Genomic DNA, 20,045 nt, shown 5'->3' with positions numbered 1-20,045 from the left:
GCAGAGACTTTTCCATCTTATATGGGATAAATAAGCTAATACAAAATATTCCCACAACACACTATCAAATCAGACCTAACTGAAAGTGGTGATAACAAAATACAAAAGTGTGCCTTGGCTAGTGTTGTTTGATTGGGACATGATCGCGAGGAGGTTCATAAATTGGAACATCATCCTAAAGCAGGTGTCTTCAACTACTAAGGTTGTTCAACTAATGCAATTGGTTACAAACCAACCAAAAGATTGGAGTGAAATCCCATTGATTACAACCGAGGCACCTATAGAAAAAATGTGTGGAGTTCAAAGTTCCTCTCCCGCAGTTACGACAAAGAAATCTAAAGTGTCCAAGTCACAAAGCGGATGTGATATTTTAATTATTTTATCTTAAGTTTAAGTTTATTTTAATTTTTAAATCCGACATTGATTAGTTCAAGACAATAACTTTAAGAGAATTACTTATGTTATAGTATTATTTAAAACCTTGTTTCTCGCTATGAGGGAGTTGTTAATAGAAGGACCGTTTTTTGTTTTATGGACCTGTTTGTACATGATACATCAATCTTTGTTGATTGAATGATATAACTCTGTATTTTTGATAAATTTCGTTGCAACAATTTAAATCATGCTAAATGCAAGACTTGTTTTGCATTAGTACTTTACTTTAATTTATTTCTTTGATGTTCTGATATCTATTATCAAATTAAGCGACTAGAATATCGAGCATTTGATTGAAAGATAGTTTCCAGGAGCTTTCCTCGTGGCTAAGAGCAATATTTTCCTTGCATATTTTTGAAATTGTTGTGTTTTATTTCATCTGTAGTGCGTGTGATATTTTTTTTGTGTTTTTGATATTAATGAAATTTAAAATCATTATCCTCTCATGATGATTTTCATAATTTGATGGTTTTGATATTTACTATGAGTTCATTAGTTATTGTGGAATTAACTCGAGGAAGGAAGAATAGTTGCACATGCTACATTGTTCTTTCATATTATCTTTGGGTCAACTTTCTATCTCAAATACATATATTTATATGCATGTTCATGTGTTATGTTTTCCTTACTTTATTTCTTTTTAATTTTTAGCGTTTTCTAAGTTTGTCTTTGACACACGAGTTATATCGCTCATTGAATGTTAGTGATTAAAATCTCTTTTGTTAAAGACATATTATTACTACAATGTTTCATTTGATCATTAACTAACCCTATTCTATTTTCATTTTGAAAACTATATAATTATAGCCAGGGATACCCCCTGTGGTGTGTAAGAGTTCAGCCTAAGACACCTAGAGAAGAAGCATTTCAGAATCCTCAATGAATGTGTTCTTATATGATTTTAACTAAGGAATAATTTGGGAACTAACACCCCACAAATTAAATTGGTGTATGTCCTCATTCACCCTAAATTTTTAATATGAGTTAGAATTAGGATATTATTGTGACTTATGAAGATCGCTTAAACTAAAATAGGGATGTCCAAGTTCATAACCTATATATTAAACCAAATTCCTTTCACGAACCTACCAAAATTTCTCCTCTTCTTGTGTCTCCCTTTTGTAAAGGTATTAATATTTTGGCACAAGGCGAAAAATAAATAAAAAATAAATCTAAACGCTATCCATGTTATGCGCTACTACTTTGGGTAGTGTATGTATCATTCTTCCAAATTTAGTGCCTCAATTACTCCCATTAGTGTTGACAAGGCAATAAGGATTCCAACTATTTGTTATTGATTTTTATTTCAAAATGGGAGATGACATTTTGTTAGGATTTATCAATGAAATGTATTCAATGGGATCAAATTAATAATATGTAGTGTTCCCGAATGATTTTCTATGTATTGTGAGTTTCCCCTCTAACCTATAGAGTGGGACTATATGATATGTGATGTGCCCCAATGATTGTTTGTGTAACATGGCTTTCCCTTCTAACCCATAGAGTGTAATTATGTTCATATTATGTTATATGTAAGGTTGTGCATGATTTGTCTATTGTTGATTTGTCATATAAAGGGTGAAATCCCTCAACTAGATATCACCCACAAAAGGGTTGGGTTTCCATTCTCTATCATGAAATGAAAAAGTATCATGTTGATATAGTTCATAGACCAAATTATTGTGTTGTTTATTACTCTCAATTTTTTTTTTAAAAATGACTCAGGAGCCTTGAAATAATGTGGCTTTCCTTCAAACCAAAGTTTAGGAATCATTTTTCATTCTTCTCTCAATTTCCACCATCTTTCATAGTTTGAAACATAAAATTATACCCACAAAATTTTAAAGTATCAATGGTTTTCCAATATTATTTTAGTGGGACCAGACCCTTTCCATATGATTACGTTACTAATTTTCACTTTACGACTTTTATCTTAATCCTATTACCTCAATGAAACTAATTGTTTCATCTTCCTCAGTTTGAAATCCTACATAATGAAAAATAAGTTTTGTAGGTGATTTGGTTTTGTTTATGGAATCATTAGAAATAAGTGCTACTAGAGAGTCTATAACAATCTACCCATCCTATACTTTTGTAGCAACAAGACCCATAGATAGATTTTCAATAATAGGATTACTACTATTTAGTGTATACATGACTTCAATAGTTGCTTTTGTAGCAATTGTTTTCATATTAAGTCCTTCAGTAGTAAGAGACTTGATAATTGGTTCATAAATTAGTTTAGAAATAGTATCATCAAAATGATCAATAATAGAATCAATAATCTCACAAAAAGGTTTAGTAATAGTTTTCTCAATGAGATTAGTTTTTGACTCAATAATTCCATTAATAACTTCAATAACAATCTTAATAATAGTATCACCAACAGGTTTAGTAGAAACAATAGGTTTAGGAGCAATAACCCCAGTAGTTGTTTTTGTAGAAATAAGTTTAACCATTGAATTTTGTATCAACTACCTCCTTTTATTGGTTACCCTCATGTGAAACAAAAGGTCACCAGGTACACTCTTTAAGGTATTTTATGCTTTTTGTTTCCAACCCTACTTGAGGCTTATATGCTTTTACTTTCCTCTGGGAAATATATAGCTTCTAGCATAATATCTTACTTTTCTTAGTTTTTGATAGATCTTAAAAAGCGCATGATAGGAAGGTCTTAAATGGTACTTACAGGGAATAAGAGTCATCTCTCTTTTATTTATTGTTCTAAATACTTCAAGAACTATTGTATCAAGTGTAATATTGATCAATATCATCCATGCTATTATACAAATTGTGATTGGGAATGGTAGCAATTCTTCTAAATTATAAGTGGTTTCTTCACTCTCCTCTCCAGAAGGAACTACTTTTCCAATAACATTTTCCTCCTTTTAAATCTCCTTATGTTGTCATGTTTCTTATTTTCTTATTTCTAGTTATTCTATAAAAACAAAAGTTCCTTTTGTTGCTACATCGTATGTGGTAGCAATAACTTTAGTAGCAATAATTGACCTTATTCTTCTTTTTTTAGGATGTGTTAAAATGGAGATTTCTTCCTTTTTTCTTTTCCATTTCTTGGTTGCAGGGCTAGACTCATTCATGAGGTAATTTGAGGTTTCTATTGATGTAAGGGGATTATATTCTATGACTATGCAAGCTTCCCTTATTACCTCAATTCCTTCAGTAAGATGTTCTTCTACATCTTGCACTTTAACATCTTCATGTATTATTTCTTCCTGGACTTTTGTGGCGATATCTCCCTTTATTGCATGCTCTTCCTTTTCCATATATTGATTTTGAGGATGAATATGAAAAATTGAATCCACATTTAATTTAAGTAGGAGTGTGCATCCACTAATAATAGTTTGATCATAGCATGATACCTTAAACTCATGGTAGTTATTCTAATTGATATTACATTTTAAGCCATCAATGATAATGACATCAAAAAGTAATGTATGTTGAGGATACTTTGATGTTATAGATGAGTTAAAAAATTGAAATGGTGGATAAAGAATAAATTTAATGTCCCTCACATGTAAGATACTTTTGTACAAAATAACCTAGTCCGTGGCCATCTTAATGACAACTGCTTAGCCTCTTTTCCTCCATATCCTACAAATTCAATACCAGCAAGGAAGTCAATATGGTCTTGATTGAAGATCACACAATGATTGAACCATTATTCCCACATCCAAGGAAAAACCATCACCCTAGATTTGATTTATTTGATTACTCTAAAGTGAAAAAATAAACAATAATAGTAGGAAAAAAAAATAAATCGAAACAAATTCAAGTGCAACGACTATACTCCCTAGTTTTGGTTGGCTTGGGAAGTTAGAGAAACCCTAGCCACTATTGATCCTAGTTATGGGATTCCAAATCTAGTTGTAGTGTTTTGTTGAACCTCGTTTTGAGTTTTCGAATCCAAATTTTATGTTTCATTTGTGCCCGAAGCCTGTGATTTGAAGCCACTCTTGCCATCGCTCTATTGGTGCGGCTCTTGTCATATTGCCTGCTTAGGTCATTGTAGGGGTTTTGGTTGTGTGTTGATTTGTTATGGACACTAACTATCACCTCATTCACGCATTAGGATTTCAAATGGAATGCCATTTGTCAATGTTTTCTATTCCCACCACTTCCTCTTTCTTAGTAGCACGTGAATAGATCCCGAGGGTTTTCAAACGAGTACATTTTTTGCTGCTAAATGCTATGAAGTTTTCCAATGCTTAGTTTTAGAATTTGAGGCAAATACATCACCACCCCACTTTAAATGCCTAATTTTAGCTCATTTAGTAAATTACTCGTGATTTGGCATGTGGGCTTGTGCGTTAGCAACCTTTGTGTGGGTTCTAGGGTTGTCTTAATAACTGTATGTAGGCTTTTTTAGGCCCTGTATGATGTATTTTCCTTTTATTTCCAATGTCCAATGTCCAATGGAACAAAAAATCTCCATTTTTTTTGAATTTTTTGATTTTTTGTTTCTACTGATACCTCTTTATATCTGTTTTCTCTCATGGACAATTCGGCTCAAATGGTTTTTTTTTCTTTGATATATGGTCTATTTTATTTTGATATTTTATCCTTTGGCGAGATGAAATGTAAAACATATTCCAGGAATACAATCTTGTAGTGTATATGAAAAATTTAACTTCATTAATTTATTATGAATGAAATTACGGGTGTTTTTCTCTGCAAAAAAAAAGTATTAGTTTAACCGATTCTTCAAAATAGTTCAACCAATTGACATCCTTGAAAAGAAGGATCAACTTGATGCTGATCTATAATTTTAACATATAGCTGGTGTATTTATTTCATATGGACACCATCTATCACCTCATTCATGCATTGGGATTTCAAATGGAATGCCTTTTGTCGATGTTTTCTATTCCCGCCACTTCCTCTTTCTCGGTAGCACTTGAATAGATCCTAAGGGTTTTCAAACGAGTGCATTTTTTGCTGCTAACTGCTATGAAGTTGTCCAATGCTTATTTTTAGAAGCTGAGGAAAATACATCACCACCCCGCTTTGAATGCCTAAATTTAGCTCATTTAATAAATTACTGGTGGTTTGACATGTGGGCTTGTGCGCTAGCAACCTTTGTGTGGGTTCTAGGGTTGTCTTATTAACTGTATGTAGGCTTTTTTAGGCCTTGTATGATGTATTTTCCTTTTATATCCAATGTCCAATGAAACAACAAATCTCCTTTCTTTTTGGAAGTTTTTGATTTTTGTTTCTACTAATACCTCTTTATATCTATTTTCTCTAATGGACAATTAGGCTCAAATTGGTTTTTTATTTTTTATTTTTTATTTTTTTTTCTCTGATATATGCTCTATTTTATTTTGATATTTTATCCTTTGGTGATATGAAATATAAAACATATTCCAGGAATACAATCTTGTAGTGTATATGAAAAATTTAACTTCATCACTTTATTATGAATGAAATTACGGGTATTTTTCTCGAAAAAAAATAGTTCAACCAATTGACATCCTTGAAAATAAGGATCACCTTGATGTTGATCTATAATTTTAACATATAACTTGTGTATTGATTTGTTATGGACACTAACTATCACCTCATTCATGCATTGGGATTTCAAATGGAATGCCATTTGTCGATGTTTTCTATTCCTGCCACTTCCTCTTTCTCAGTAACACATGAATAGATCTTGAGGGTTTTCAAATGAGTGAATTTTTTGCTGCTAACTGCTATGAAGTTGTCCAATGCTTTCTTTTAGAAGCCGAGGCAAATAAATCACCACCCCGCTTTGAATGCCTAATTTTAGGTCATTTAATAAATTACTCGCAGTTTGGCATGTGGGCTTGTGCGCTAGCAACCTTTGTGTGTGTTCTAGGGTTGTCTTATTAACTGTATGTAGGCTTTTTTAGGCCTTGTATGGTGTATTTTACTTTTATTTCCAATGTCCAATGGAACAGCAGATCTCCATTTTTTGGAAGTTTTTGACTTTTTGTTTCTACTGATACTTCATTATATATATATATATATATATATATATATATTTATTTATTTTATTTATTTTATTTTTTCGTTTTTTTCTATGAAATGTAAAACATATTTTAGTAATACAATCTTGTAGTGTATATGCAAAATTTAACTTCATCACTTTATTATGAATGAAATTACGGGTATTTTTCTCTGAGAAAAAAAGGGTTCAAAATAGTTCAACCAATTGACATCCTTGGAAATAAGGATCACCTTATATAACTGGTGTATTGATTTGTTATGGACACTAACTATCACCTCATTCATGTATTGGGATTTCAAATGGAATGCCATTTGTCGATATTTTCTATTCCTGTCACTTTCTCTTTCTCAGTAGCACGTGAATAGATCGTGAGGATTTTCAAATGAGTGCATTTTTTGTTGCTAACTACTATGAAGTTGTCCAATGCTTATTTTTAGAAGTTGAGGCAAATACATCACCACCCCACTTTGAATGCCTAATTTTAGCTCATATAATAAATTACTCGTGGTTTTGCATGTGGGCTCGTGCGCTAGCAACCTTTGTGTGGGTTCTAGGGTTGTCTTATTAACTGTATGTAGGCTTTTTTAGCCCCTGTATGATGTCTTTTCCTTTTATTTCCAATGTCCAATGGAACAACAAATCTCCATTTTTTGGAAGTTTTTGATTTTTTGTTTCTAATGATACCTCTTTATATCTATTTTTCCTCATGGAGAATTTGGCTCAAATGGTTTTTTTTTTTGTTTTTTTTCTCTGATATATGATCTGTTTTATTTTTATATTTTATCCTTTGGCGGGATGAAATGTAAAACATGATGATCTATAATTTTAACATATAACTGGTGTATTTATTTCTTATGGACACTAACTATCACCTCATTCATCCATTGGGATTTCAAATGGAATGCCATTTGTCGATGTTTTCTATTCCCACCACTTCCTTTTTCTTAGTAGCACTTGAATAGATCCTAAGGGTTTTCAAACGAGTGCATTTTTTGCTACTAACTGCTATGAAGTTGTCCAATTCTTATTTTTAGAAGCTGAGGAAATACATCAACAGCCCGCTTTGAATGCCTAATTTTATCTCATTTAATAAATTACTCGTGGTTTGGCATGTGGGCTTGTGCGCTAGCAACCTTTGTGTGGGTTGTCTTATTAACTGTGTGTAGGATTTTTTAGGCCTTGTATGATGTATTTTCCTTTTATTTCCAATGTCCAATGAAACAACAAATCTCCATTTTTTTTGGAAGTTTTTGATTTTTTGTTTCTACTGATACCTCTTTATATCTATTTTCTCTCATGGACAATTCAGCTCAAATTGTTGTTGTTGTTGTTGGTTTTTTTTTGTTTTCTCTAATATATGCTTTATTTTATTTTGATATTTTATCCTTTGGTGAGATGAAATGTAAAACATATTCCAAGAATACAATCTTTAGTGTATATGCAAAATTTAACTTCATCAATTTATTATGAATGAAATTACGGGTATTTTTCTCGAAAAAAAAATAGTTCAACCAATTGACATCTTTGAAAATAAGGATCACCTTGATGTTGATCTATAATTTTAACATATAAATTGTGTATTGATTTGTTATGGACACTAACTATCACCTCATTCATGCATTGGGATTTCAAATGGAATGCCATTTGTTGATGTTTTCCATTCCTGCCACTTCCTCTTTCTCAGTAACACATGAATAGATCTTGAGGGTTTTCAAATAAGTAAATTTTTTGCTACTAACTGCTATGAAGTTGTACAATTCTTATTTTTAGAAGTTGAGGAAAATACATCACCACCCCTCTTTGAATGCCTAATTTTAGCTCATTTAATAAATGACTCATGGTTTGGCATGTGCGTTTGTGCGTTAGCAACCTTTGTGTGGGTTCTAGGGTTGTCATATTAACTGTATGTAGGCTTTTTTAGGCCTTGTATGATGTATTTTCCTTTTATTTCCAATATACAATGGAAAAACAAATCTCCATTTTTTGGAAGTTTTTGATTTTTTGTTTCTACTGATACCTCTTTATATCTATTTTCTCTCATGGACAATTCGGCTCAAATGGTTTTTTCTTTTCTTTTCTTTTTTTTCTCTGATATATGCTCTATTTTATTTTGATATTTTATCCTTTGGTGAGATGAAATGTAAAACATATTTCAGGAATACAATCTTGTAGTGTATATGCAAAATTTAACTTCATCACTTTATTATGAATGAAATTACGGGTATTTTTCTCAAAAAAAAGAAGAAAAAAAAAAAAGTGTTCAAAATAGCTCAACCAATTGATATCCTTGAAAATAAGGATAACCTTGATGTTGATCTATAATTTTAACATATAAAAAACCTGCCCATAGTGATAAAGAGTTGGATTATTAGCTATGAGGGCTTCAAAGCAGTACCTGTGTGGAGTGCAACAAATGGGTCCTAGAGGGGTTGCAACAAAACGTTTTTCAAATATGTAAGATAAAGGGTGATTGATTGGTATAATATTGGTGAAGACACTAGTCATTTTATAAGTGGGAAAAAATGGGTGATGGGATAGTAAATACAAGTGTGATTATGGCAAGTAATGTTATGACAACAAAAAGAGAGTGGAGAAGGACACCAAGTGAAATCATTAGAAGGAGAAAAGTTATGATGATGAATGGCTGTGAATGAATTGTGAATTAGGTCGTGACCAGACCAAAATCCTCTAAACTAAAGGGGCACACCAAATTCGACATGCTAACATAGAAATAGTAAAAGGAGAAGGAAATTTCTATGCATAACAAAGGAATTAATCATTTTTTTAAATACAAGGGGTAAACTGTACCTTTTCACTTACCCGTAATATTGCAAAATGATGGTAGGATCATCTGATGAGATTGGTGGCAACATCAAAAACATGAGGAAGAAAATCAATATAAAGTACATAAAATATAAGAAAACCTCATGGATTAGTAGCAATTGGTGAAGCAAAACCAAGCTCAAGGACCCATAGCAAATGAAAACGTATTGTAGAGTCACGGGGATCCATTGCCAGAAGTGGAACAAAATAGAGATCAAGTATATGTAACAAATGGTGAAACTGGTAACAACAACAATATCATGGGGAAGTACATCAAGAGAAACCACATAAAATAGAAATAAACCCTACTGATTATTGGAAAAGTAGTGAAACAAATCCAAGGCTCAAGGATTCATAACAAATGAAAAAGTAGTCCAGATTCATGGGGATCCATAACAAGAAGTGGAATGAAACATAACTCAAGGATTTATTAAAATTTTTGAAACAAATCATAGTCATGGGGATCCATTCCAAGAAAATAGATTTGTAGCGTTAAAGGAACTAGAAACCATTGATGAAATCCATGTACTCTCTCTCTCTCTCTGTTACAAATATTGTTTGCTAGTAAGTTTGTTTTCAAACAATATTTGTCCAACCAGTCCCCAAAAGGGGTTTTCACAATTTCAATTATTTTAATCCACATTGTGTCCACCAAAATATTAGTTTTCAAGCATCATATGGTTCAATAGCACATGTTTCCATCTTGGACCTCAGGCCCTAGTTGTTGCAACAAAGGTGGAATGTAAGGGTGAGGCTGACAGGGCAAGGAGACGAGAGGTCTCACTGGAAAATGAAAACAAAATCATGTCTCAGACCTCGAGGAACACATGTACCTTTAAGGAGAGGGCGAGGTTGACAAGATTGAGCAAAGAGAATCCCAATTTTCGATTGACGTGGAAAGTTCATCTTAGCTTGGCTTGATTCTAATGTACATTGCACAATGGATGAGTGAGACTAAAGGGAGGTCAAGAGAGGACTTCCTCCCATCAATTGGCGTGGAGGGAATTACCATCTTGCCTCAAGCTAATTTTAATATGCACAATGGTGGATTGAGGAAAAACATGCCGAGACTGAGAATTGTTGATAACGTAAAAAGGGGCACAAAAAATCTAAGGGGCCTGTTTGGTGGGCCCAAGTGAGGTATGACATGGCTTAATTCATGATGGGAAACAAGTGGCAGGGCTTGGGAGGATGTGACAAGGGTTAAAAAAGGAAAAAAAGGACAAGTTCAAATGGCCATAACTTTTTATCCATAGCTTAGATCATGATAAAATTTATATTTCCAAAATATCTCGATGACAAGACGTGACAGTGGTATCATATTTTGGTTTTGAGAAAGTTGAGTATTGAGGAGCTTTGTTACTCCATTTCTTTGATAGGACTATGGAGGTCGGATTAGCTTGATGTAACACCTTACACTGCTAAACAATGACCCAAGGGGTGGGAGGTTGTGCTACAGATATCTGGTTCTCTTACAAGTTTGGGACGTTGATATTTTTGAACATGTTATGTGTTGGCCAAACCCTGAATCTTAAACTATTGGCCATTCAAAATATTGACCACATATAGATCATACCATATTTGGATTCAACAAAAAATATATGGACCTCTACTCAGAATGTCTTGACAAAAAACATCCATTCCTCCATATTATCCCAGACCAGACCAAACATCATTGTGCCAAAAGAGCAAGGTACCTAGTATCATGGAGAAGGAGCTAGATCGTGGGACAATAAGGTTCAAGAAAAAATTTCTTTGCAAGTGTTGAGTTAGTTTGGGGTTCCAATCCACCACAGGGCCCTAATAAGATTTGTGACAAAAAATATAGAGTTTTGGTCACTCGATGAGCACCTAAGCATTCAAAACATTTAGCCAAGAGGTCGGCTATATGTAAATCAAAATCTAGAGGTTAAGATCCTAGCAATATTTTTGAATAACTACAATCCAGGGGGGACTTTTAGACATTTCCCGCTATGGTTTAGGCAATTCATCACGTAGCCTTTATGGTGAAGTTAATCTCACGTAAGAAGGAAAAAAACATCACAATTGGATAAGGTTCATTTTCATATTTCTTAATTATAGTTGGCTTGATTCGCTTGTCTAATTTATGGTCTAGGAAAATAAATGGATTTCAAGGAAGAATATTTGGAGGAGCTATGAATTAGAATATCAAGGGAAAAGCCCACACTTAGGGTCACTACACTAAGAAGCCAGGAGAGGAGTGTGACCAAGTGAGTGAATGAGATTGACTCTGATGAGAGGTGGAAAAATTCATATGAAGCTAGTAGGGCTACCTCAATTGGTATCAAATTGATAGTAGCACTCTTTGGTGAATTAAGGAGGAGGTGAGTTATATAGATCTACATAGAAATGTATGCTAGTGAATCAGTATGTAAGTAAAGATCACAACGGAGCCTATGGAAATATGAAGGTATGGTCATTTTATTAGGCTTGAATAAAATTGTAACTGAACGTATTAATGATGTGTGGATATGTTAAAACCCACAAAATTAGAATGTTAATATAGTTGAATTATAATGAGTTAAAAAAAAGAGGTTAACACCATGGAACCTGTGTGTGAAATCTGTATATAGTTGCAAGCATTTTATTTGTAGCAGCAACCGAGATAGTTGAGAAGAGTGCATAAACCAGGGACATTTGATGAAACAATAAAGCTTAAGGAAAAAAGGACTCTAGCCGATCAATGACTAGAGAATGTAAATCATAATACATTCAAACAAAGGATGTTGAAGTTTTTACTTCTCAGTGTTGAGGAGGCTAACAGGTAAACATGCTCTTTAAAGTTTTATTTTAAAATAGCAGACAATTGTAGGTAGCATCAATAGGCAAAGAATTGTGGCAAATAACGTTGTAGCAGAGAGATCGCATAAAGAGAGAGATATTATAGCTAAGGTTGGAAAGGAGAGAAGGAAAAAGGAAGTCTTCAAAGAGAAGTCAATATAACAAGGAGAGTTCTCGAGATAGAGGTGAGAAGACGAGGACTTACAAATATATCCTCAGAAACAAAAAACACCATCTAGATATGTGCAAAAGAAACATCCTAAAAGACAAATTATTGGAGATAGATATTTTGGTGTGCATACCAGACAAACATTCGTAAAAAGTCCCAAATAGAACATAAGAGATTTAGCTAGGAAAGTGAAGATAAATGTTGGGTTAAGGCAATGAACGAGGAATTGAACCAAATAGAGAAGAATAACACTTGGGAATTGCTTCCTATACCAAAGGATAAGAATGTCATTAGCACCAATTTGGTTTTAAAGGACAAGCTAAATGAACAAGGAAAAGTTGTGAGGAACAAGGCCAAACTAGTTTGTAAAGGTTATCCTCAAGTTGAAAGTATATAATTTGAAAAAACCTTTGTCCCTATAGCTAGACTAGAAGCTATAAGATTTTGTTTCCATTTTATAGCTATAATAACTTCAAATTTTGTCAGATGGATGTGAAGTTAGCATTCCTCAATGGTGAATTGTAAGAGGAAGTGTACATTGAGTAGCGAGAATGCCTTCAACTCTCGAAAGATGAAGACCATGTTTAAAAACTAGGAAAGGAAATGTATGGGTTGAAGCCAACTCCAAGAGATTGGTATGTTAGGCTAGATAAATACCTACAGTGACAAGGATTTAAAAGAAGAACAATAGATATCAATTTATATATTAAATCTGAAAATGATAATTTGTTAATCATTGTTGTGTATATGGATGAAATTATTTTTGGAAATGATCTAGAGTAGATGGTACATAAATTTGTTAAATAAATGAAAAAAGAGTTTGAAATTTCGATGCTAGGAAAACTATCATTCTTTCTTATATTACAAATTACATAGTCAACAAAAGGTATTTTTATCTCCCAAACTAAATATTTGAATAAAAAATTGATTTTTTTTGGGATTGACGAATGGAAATCAGTTCATACACCTATGGTGGATAGTTCTAAACTAAGAAAAAAGGATCAATCCCCCATTGTAAGTCAAATGAATTATAGGTCCATAATTGGAAGTTAGATATACTTAACTGCTTCAAGGCTAGACATAGTGCAAGAAATAAGACTTGTGGCCATATTTTAAGTAAATCCAAATAAAATCATGTCAATGCAGTCAAAATGATATTTAAATATCTTCACGGCATAATAGAGTATGGCCCATGGTATAAAAGAGGTAAAGCATTTACTTTAAGAGCTTATACTGACGTTGATTGGGCTGACATTATTAATGACAAGAAGAGTACAAGTGGAGCAACATTATTTTTGGGGAATTGCTTGGTGTCATGGATATGAAAGAAACAAAAAAAAATCTCTTTATCTATAGCTAAAGCTGAGTACATAGCTGCAACTACTTTATGTACTCAAATATTATGGATGAAACAAACATTAAAGGGTATAAAGGTTAAGTTTTATGATCCAATCCCTATTATGTGTGATAATACAATTGCCATTAGTATCTCTAAGAACCATGTTATGCATTAAAAAACTAAACACATTCCAATTAAATATCATTTCTTGAGAGATCAAGTTGTTGACCATGTTGTTAGATTGGAATATGTGGCTATTAATGAGCATATTGAATATATTTTTATGAATTCGCTTCATAGGGAGCCATTTGAGTACCTCAGACAAAAATTGAGAGTGGTGTCTCCTACTTCAACATGACTTAGCTTTCCCTAGGATGAGCAGCTACTCTTGTCCTTAAGCAATTTCACGAGTACATTGCAGAAGAAGAATAGTGAAAAGACAAATGCTTTGATGTGTGAGTATGTTTGCATAGGGAATTATTTGATTTTTGAAACAAATGGTCTTAATGGGAGGTTTTATAGCTTTATACACCCCTTACCATTGATTTGAAAAGGGGATAAGAGACCAAACATTGATATCTTTGACATCTAACATAAAAAAGGGAGAAGATGAAGGGAATAGTGTTATAGGTGGAGTAGTGTGTCGTTAACCATGGAAATTATCACATTCACGGGGAGAAGAGTGAACCTGATTCATGTCAGGGGGGCTGTTGTTACATGTTGTGTGTGTTTCCATCAATGCCTTGGAAATTTTTGGCATAGTTTCCATCAATTCCAAAGAGGGAGATTGTTGAACAAAGTATTGTCATTGATTGGAATTAGATATTGTTGAGCATAATGTGGTGTGGTGAAGTAAAATTATAAGTGCGGACACGAATGAATTCCTCTAGATCGATGATGGGTCTAGCCACAACAGATACATTCTATGGAAGATTTCCTTAGGTTAGAATCAATCAAGAAGGCCTACCTCTTGGTCACTTATCCTGCTTGATGGTGTCCTCGCTTGCTCGCTCCAACAATCTCTCGCTTCCTTCTTCAAACTTCTGAAACAAGTAAACAACAACAACATACAAACATAATAATAGACAAATTTCAATTAAACCTACTCAATGATTCAAGAAGCATTAAGACATGAATATGTAATATTACAAAACATGTAGGAAATCAATCGATAGTTGCATATATTAATATCAAAGAGATATTACAACCATTCGTCTTCACGCTGCAGTCTTCCTCTGACAAGACGAGGTTCTCACACACTTCTGCTAGCATTCCATGATGGATTCAAACAACAATAGTTTAAAGGCTCTTCCCTTTAGGCTTCACTCCAAACCAAACAAACTTTTCCCTCACACAATTAGATGGCTACAACTAGTAATAGCTTGCTTGTCTAATCAAAATAGTATACTCACACTCAGCCAAAACTCTAACTAGCTTGTGCTTGGGAAGAAGGGAGGTTTATATAGGAAATATGGATGGGAGATGGATCCTCTTGTCATGGGAGAAGGACTTATCCCTTAGGTAGTTCCATCATTATAGGGGAAATGAGCCCATACTATCATCCTCGACCCCATTCAGCCAAACCAGTTACCAGAATTCCATTACGGAGCTTCTAGAGATGGAAGCTTCGGCTCTAATTTAAAAACTTTCCATAACAAGACCGACACGACTAGAACATAGCTCAGTAACACCGATCAGCGTGGGGAATAGTGCTAATCTCTGTACATCAGTGTGGGGGAGACAAAGGCCATTAGCGCCGATCTTGTAAACTGGGCAAAAGAAAAGTTTCAGGGGAAATGGTGCAAAAGGGAAATGATCTGCTCATGAAGAGGGACACAATGGGAGTTTCTTCATGAAGACAAAGCATGCGGGGTTCACTATAGAGGTCCTCCAGGATCAAGGAACGGGGACTACAAGGAGAGTGACAAAATGATTTGTAAAAAATGCTCCCTAAAGCATGAAGGCCGAGCTGGAGTGAGGGATAAAATTCTTTATAAATCAGTACAGAGAACCGATCTATCGTCAGAAAAATTACAAGCAAGTACAGATACATATACATAAATTGAGATCTCTATCAAATGATACATGAATTGTGACATGGACGCAACCATCCAGAGAATGATCATGTAAATGGATCCAGGTATGGGCACAACCATCCATTAAAGAGGATCATAATGAAACCAAGGTATGGTTGCATCCATCCAATAATGAGAAGAATCATATATGATAATTCATGGTCTTGTTGCAACCAGCCATCTGAACGATACATGCATATCATCATAAACCATGTCACACCACTTCACAACCTGGACTTGTGTGATCTGAGTCTAGGGTCTTGTGCTCCAACACAACCCGATCAAAGTACAGATCCTAGCATGTGAATAGATGTGTTGACATTGAACATGCTATAAAGTCGCTTGATTACCAATAAATGATGTAAATTGTTAACAAGCGTGAGAGAAACCACCAATAATGACAATGGCCCTCAAGGTACTATCAACACAATTCACAGAATGTGAATACAGGAATTGAAGTTGAACACTTGTGAAATCACTCAATCGAAAGCCAATGGTGTGAACTTGTCATCAAGTACAAAGAACTTATCATTAGGGCATGCAAGCTCTAAGGTACTAGAAGGGAGTCTCTCGGTCAACTTCCCGGATAATGAGTTGAAGTCGACGGAAAGCGACAGTGTCGAAGGTGGGCCATAATGAATCCCACATCATCGATGTGAGACGAGAGGATGCAAAAATGAGTTTGGATGATACAGAGAATCAAAGGTAAGTGTAATTGCAGAAGGACAACTCTTGAACATATCGGCAACACAACTGGAAGTTTGGAAGCTTTTGGATCCATGGGATCGGTGGTCATGATGACATGATAGAGATCAAATGGAAGGAAAAAATGAATGGCCCAAACCCAAGAAGGTCAATGATGCAAAGGAGGATGTCCCAACCCGAAACGAAGTAAAGAGTGTCATTTTCAAGAGTGAGCTTTCGACACAACTGATAGATTTCCAAATTCCCCCCCCCCCCCCCCTCCACTTCTAGCGGGTACCCCAATTATTTTTTAATTGCAAGCTTGAAGGGATAGCATATGCTTGCCCTATAAGTTCATCCTTCAGACAAATCCGACCTAGTGAGTTTAACGATCCCTAGGAAGGAGAAGCTCATGTTCACCATGGTGATGAATCCGATGTCGTTTAATAGTTTAACAAGTCTGACAAAGGTGTAACTCGATATCTTTTTCATGTTTAGAGAGTTTGAAAAAGACATGTAGAAGAAAACTCCACATGGTCCCTTTTTGTACATTTGTGTCTCTCAAGTCCGAAAAGGTAGAAAATGATACTTGAGAGAACCACTTGATCATTTCAGTCAAGGAGTACCTTTTTTGTAAATAGTGCCTCCCAGCCCGAAAAAGGGGTAAACTTATACTGGGCGCATGACATTTCGCATCCATTAACGAGTTCGAAATGACAAGGGGCGGCCATCTTTTCCCTTTAAAAGGGTCATAAAAGAGATAAAAGCAAACCCCCCATTTTTATTCTCTTTAACGAGTCAAAAGGGAAAAAATACTCGACAATCTTTTCATATGAGTATAATGAGTCGAGAAAAGAGCTGAAATGTGACTCATCGTCATCGTCAAACATCCATCACTTGTTGTTGCACAAGTAAGGCAAAGTGTATTATCGAGTCCTTGAGGAAAAATAGGTTAAAAATATTTACAAAACCTGATATTTTCATGAAAAAATGAATAAAAATGGGAAAAGTAAATATATTTTTACCATTTACCATTTTACCTTTGCAGTGAAGACTTTTTACCCACTTTTTCCCTAGTTGTTCTGGAGCAGATTGCGAGAGATCTGGGAGGTCAATCGATGAGCTGTCAGTTCCAGGTAACAGCTGAAGCCCTGAGATCCATTTTCATGCCATTCATTTATGTTTTTAGCCATTTTTTTGGATTTTTTGCAAGTTTTTGAGAAATTTTTTCACCCTCGGTCGACACAATTTCTGGGCACAGGATCGCGTTGGCCGAGGGTGATTTGCATAACCATCCATGCCAATCAGTGGGACTATTTCTAAAATAGGCGTGTCGGCACCGTGGATAGGGAAAAACAATTTTTTCTCAAAAAATGACCATTTAAACTTGGATTTTATGTGCTAATGATGACTATTGACTCAAATTAATGGCTTTTGCAGGAGAGAAATTGCCAAAAATGGTGGATTGGAAGGAAAGAGAACACGAAGATGTTGACACCCAGGCACTGAATGATCCAAATTACCTGGAGGCTTTGAGGGCTTGCGGGCTCCTCAAATTTTTCCTTACACCACGGATGCGGGCCCAACCTAAGTTGCTTCGATACTTGATAAGCATTTGGGACATCAATTGCAAGATTTTTTTCATTGGGGACTAGGAGTTGGAGTTGACAACTTTTGATATCTACTTCATCACTGGACTGTCTCGCAGAGGTGAGCTAGTGAACTTATATGGGTCACATCCGATTGGGACAAGCATATCTTCTCTGCTTGCCGAACACTGCCTTGAGGCCCTAAAATCCAAAAGTGGGAAGATAGAGATTTCCAATGTGCGAGATTTGTCACTAAGGGTGCTTCTGTTGACTATCAACAGAGTGGCGGGGTCCTAGGCGGAACATGAGGCTAACAAGTCGAAGTTCCTTTATGCTATTGGCTACACAGCTCCTACGATCTTCAATTGGGCAGAGGCCATGAAGATGAACATCAAGCGCCAGTTGTCCAAAGCCAAGGTGGGGAATCTAAAGCAATTTGGCTTTGGATCAGTACTTGTGACCTTTTTCGTAGAATGAGTGCCATTATTCCAGTATCAGTTGACTGAGGTCGATCCTCCTGCGCCACGCAATCCGCAGATGGCCCGCTGGAGTCATTTGATGCCTAGGATCACTGGGGGTCAGCATATGTCATACCAACCTACATTCTTCTCATGGCTACAATGATAGAATATCGTCATGGAGGATTGGCCATACAAAAACACTGATTTCCTTGGAGATCCACATATGCCCTTACCAGATGGAGAGGACTTCAATGATGAAGGTAAAAAATCAAATTTTTAATTTTTATATTTTTTAATTATTGTTGGTATATGTCTGCTTATAACATTTCTCTTGTTTATGTAGATGTTGGACCAGAGCAGCCAGCTGGGATGTCCCCAATAGCCAGGCACATCCCCTGTCCTATTGATGTTGTCGCCCCTTATCAGGAAGGGAGTGACAACGAGGAGGAGATCGTGAGGAACCTCGAGGGGTTGACTCATGGTATCCTAGAGTATGCTCAAATAGGAGACATGCCCCGACGGTACCAGAGGCACACAATGGGGGTCTCAGATTGGATCCGCTGTCTGCTGAGTCATGTTGTACGAGATGTCTTGTGATACCATGACCACCATGCTGAGTAGTTCCTAGGTCCAGCACTTACATATTTTTTGAGGCCTGCATGCCACGGATGTACGAGGCCTGCAAGCCACTGATGTTATTATAGACACACATTTTATTTTTTCGGGTTGTGATGTATCAAACATTCACACACACACACATATATATATATAGATATATGTATGTATGTATGTATATATGTTGTATTTTCCTGTCTATTATGTTACAAATGGTTTGTCTTATCTTTTACAGGTTTCGTAAATGTCTATCTAGCACGTAATTAGCTAATGCATCTGTCAATGTATTCATGTGTCTAAGAATATGATGATATGTGATACAATCAAAATTTCTTTCCAATAAATGGATACAAAGATACATTCGTAATATTTGAGGGTTCCTGATGGAATATTGCCCGTTGAGTTAAATGATGACAAGCTGTGAATCCAGGTTGACAACCAATTCCTTGATGCCCAGAGCGATGGCTTCTGAGAACAATTCGATGACCGCACTGTATTCAGCAATGTTGTTGGTTGTATGACCCAGGAAGATACCTTGAAGGTCAATCAACTCACTGTTAGGGTCATAGATATCCCATATCGTGGATGATAGGTCCCAGGTACTACGGCATGCACCAGTGACGAAACCAACGTGAGGAGCTGCAGACATCTACCAAGCAAGAAAAGCATAGTAAACAGGAAATTTGTTTGAAGACTATCACACAAAACCACACTGTACAAAAATGAATCACACACTAATGTAGATAAGTAACCATGCAAGATGACTTAAGCATAGTACTTTTTTAGGTAAAGCCCATTTCGGGGCTTATCGAGAGGATTTCCTTCATAATCAATAAGCTCATAGGCTCCTTTCTGCAAAACACATTTGACACTTATATAGGGCCCATGCCACATAGGTTCGAACTTGCTTACCCCCAGCTTATTGTTAGCATGGTCGTGTAGCAGGACCAAATCACCCTTAGAGAAAGCGCGAGGGGAGACCTACTGATCGAAATGGGCTTTGACCCGTTTCTTTTGTGCTTCGATGAGCAAGGTAGTGAGACGACGAGTCTCGTTCAGTCATT

Source organism: Pinus tabuliformis, chromosome 4_2 (genome assembly GCF_031772625.1).
Source record: "Pinus tabuliformis cultivar Carrire ecotype Pingquan chromosome 4_2, CPIR1, whole genome shotgun sequence".
In the NCBI taxonomy this organism is placed as follows: domain Eukaryota; kingdom Viridiplantae; phylum Streptophyta; class Pinopsida; order Pinales; family Pinaceae; genus Pinus; species Pinus tabuliformis.
This window is presented reverse-complemented; position numbering follows the sequence as displayed.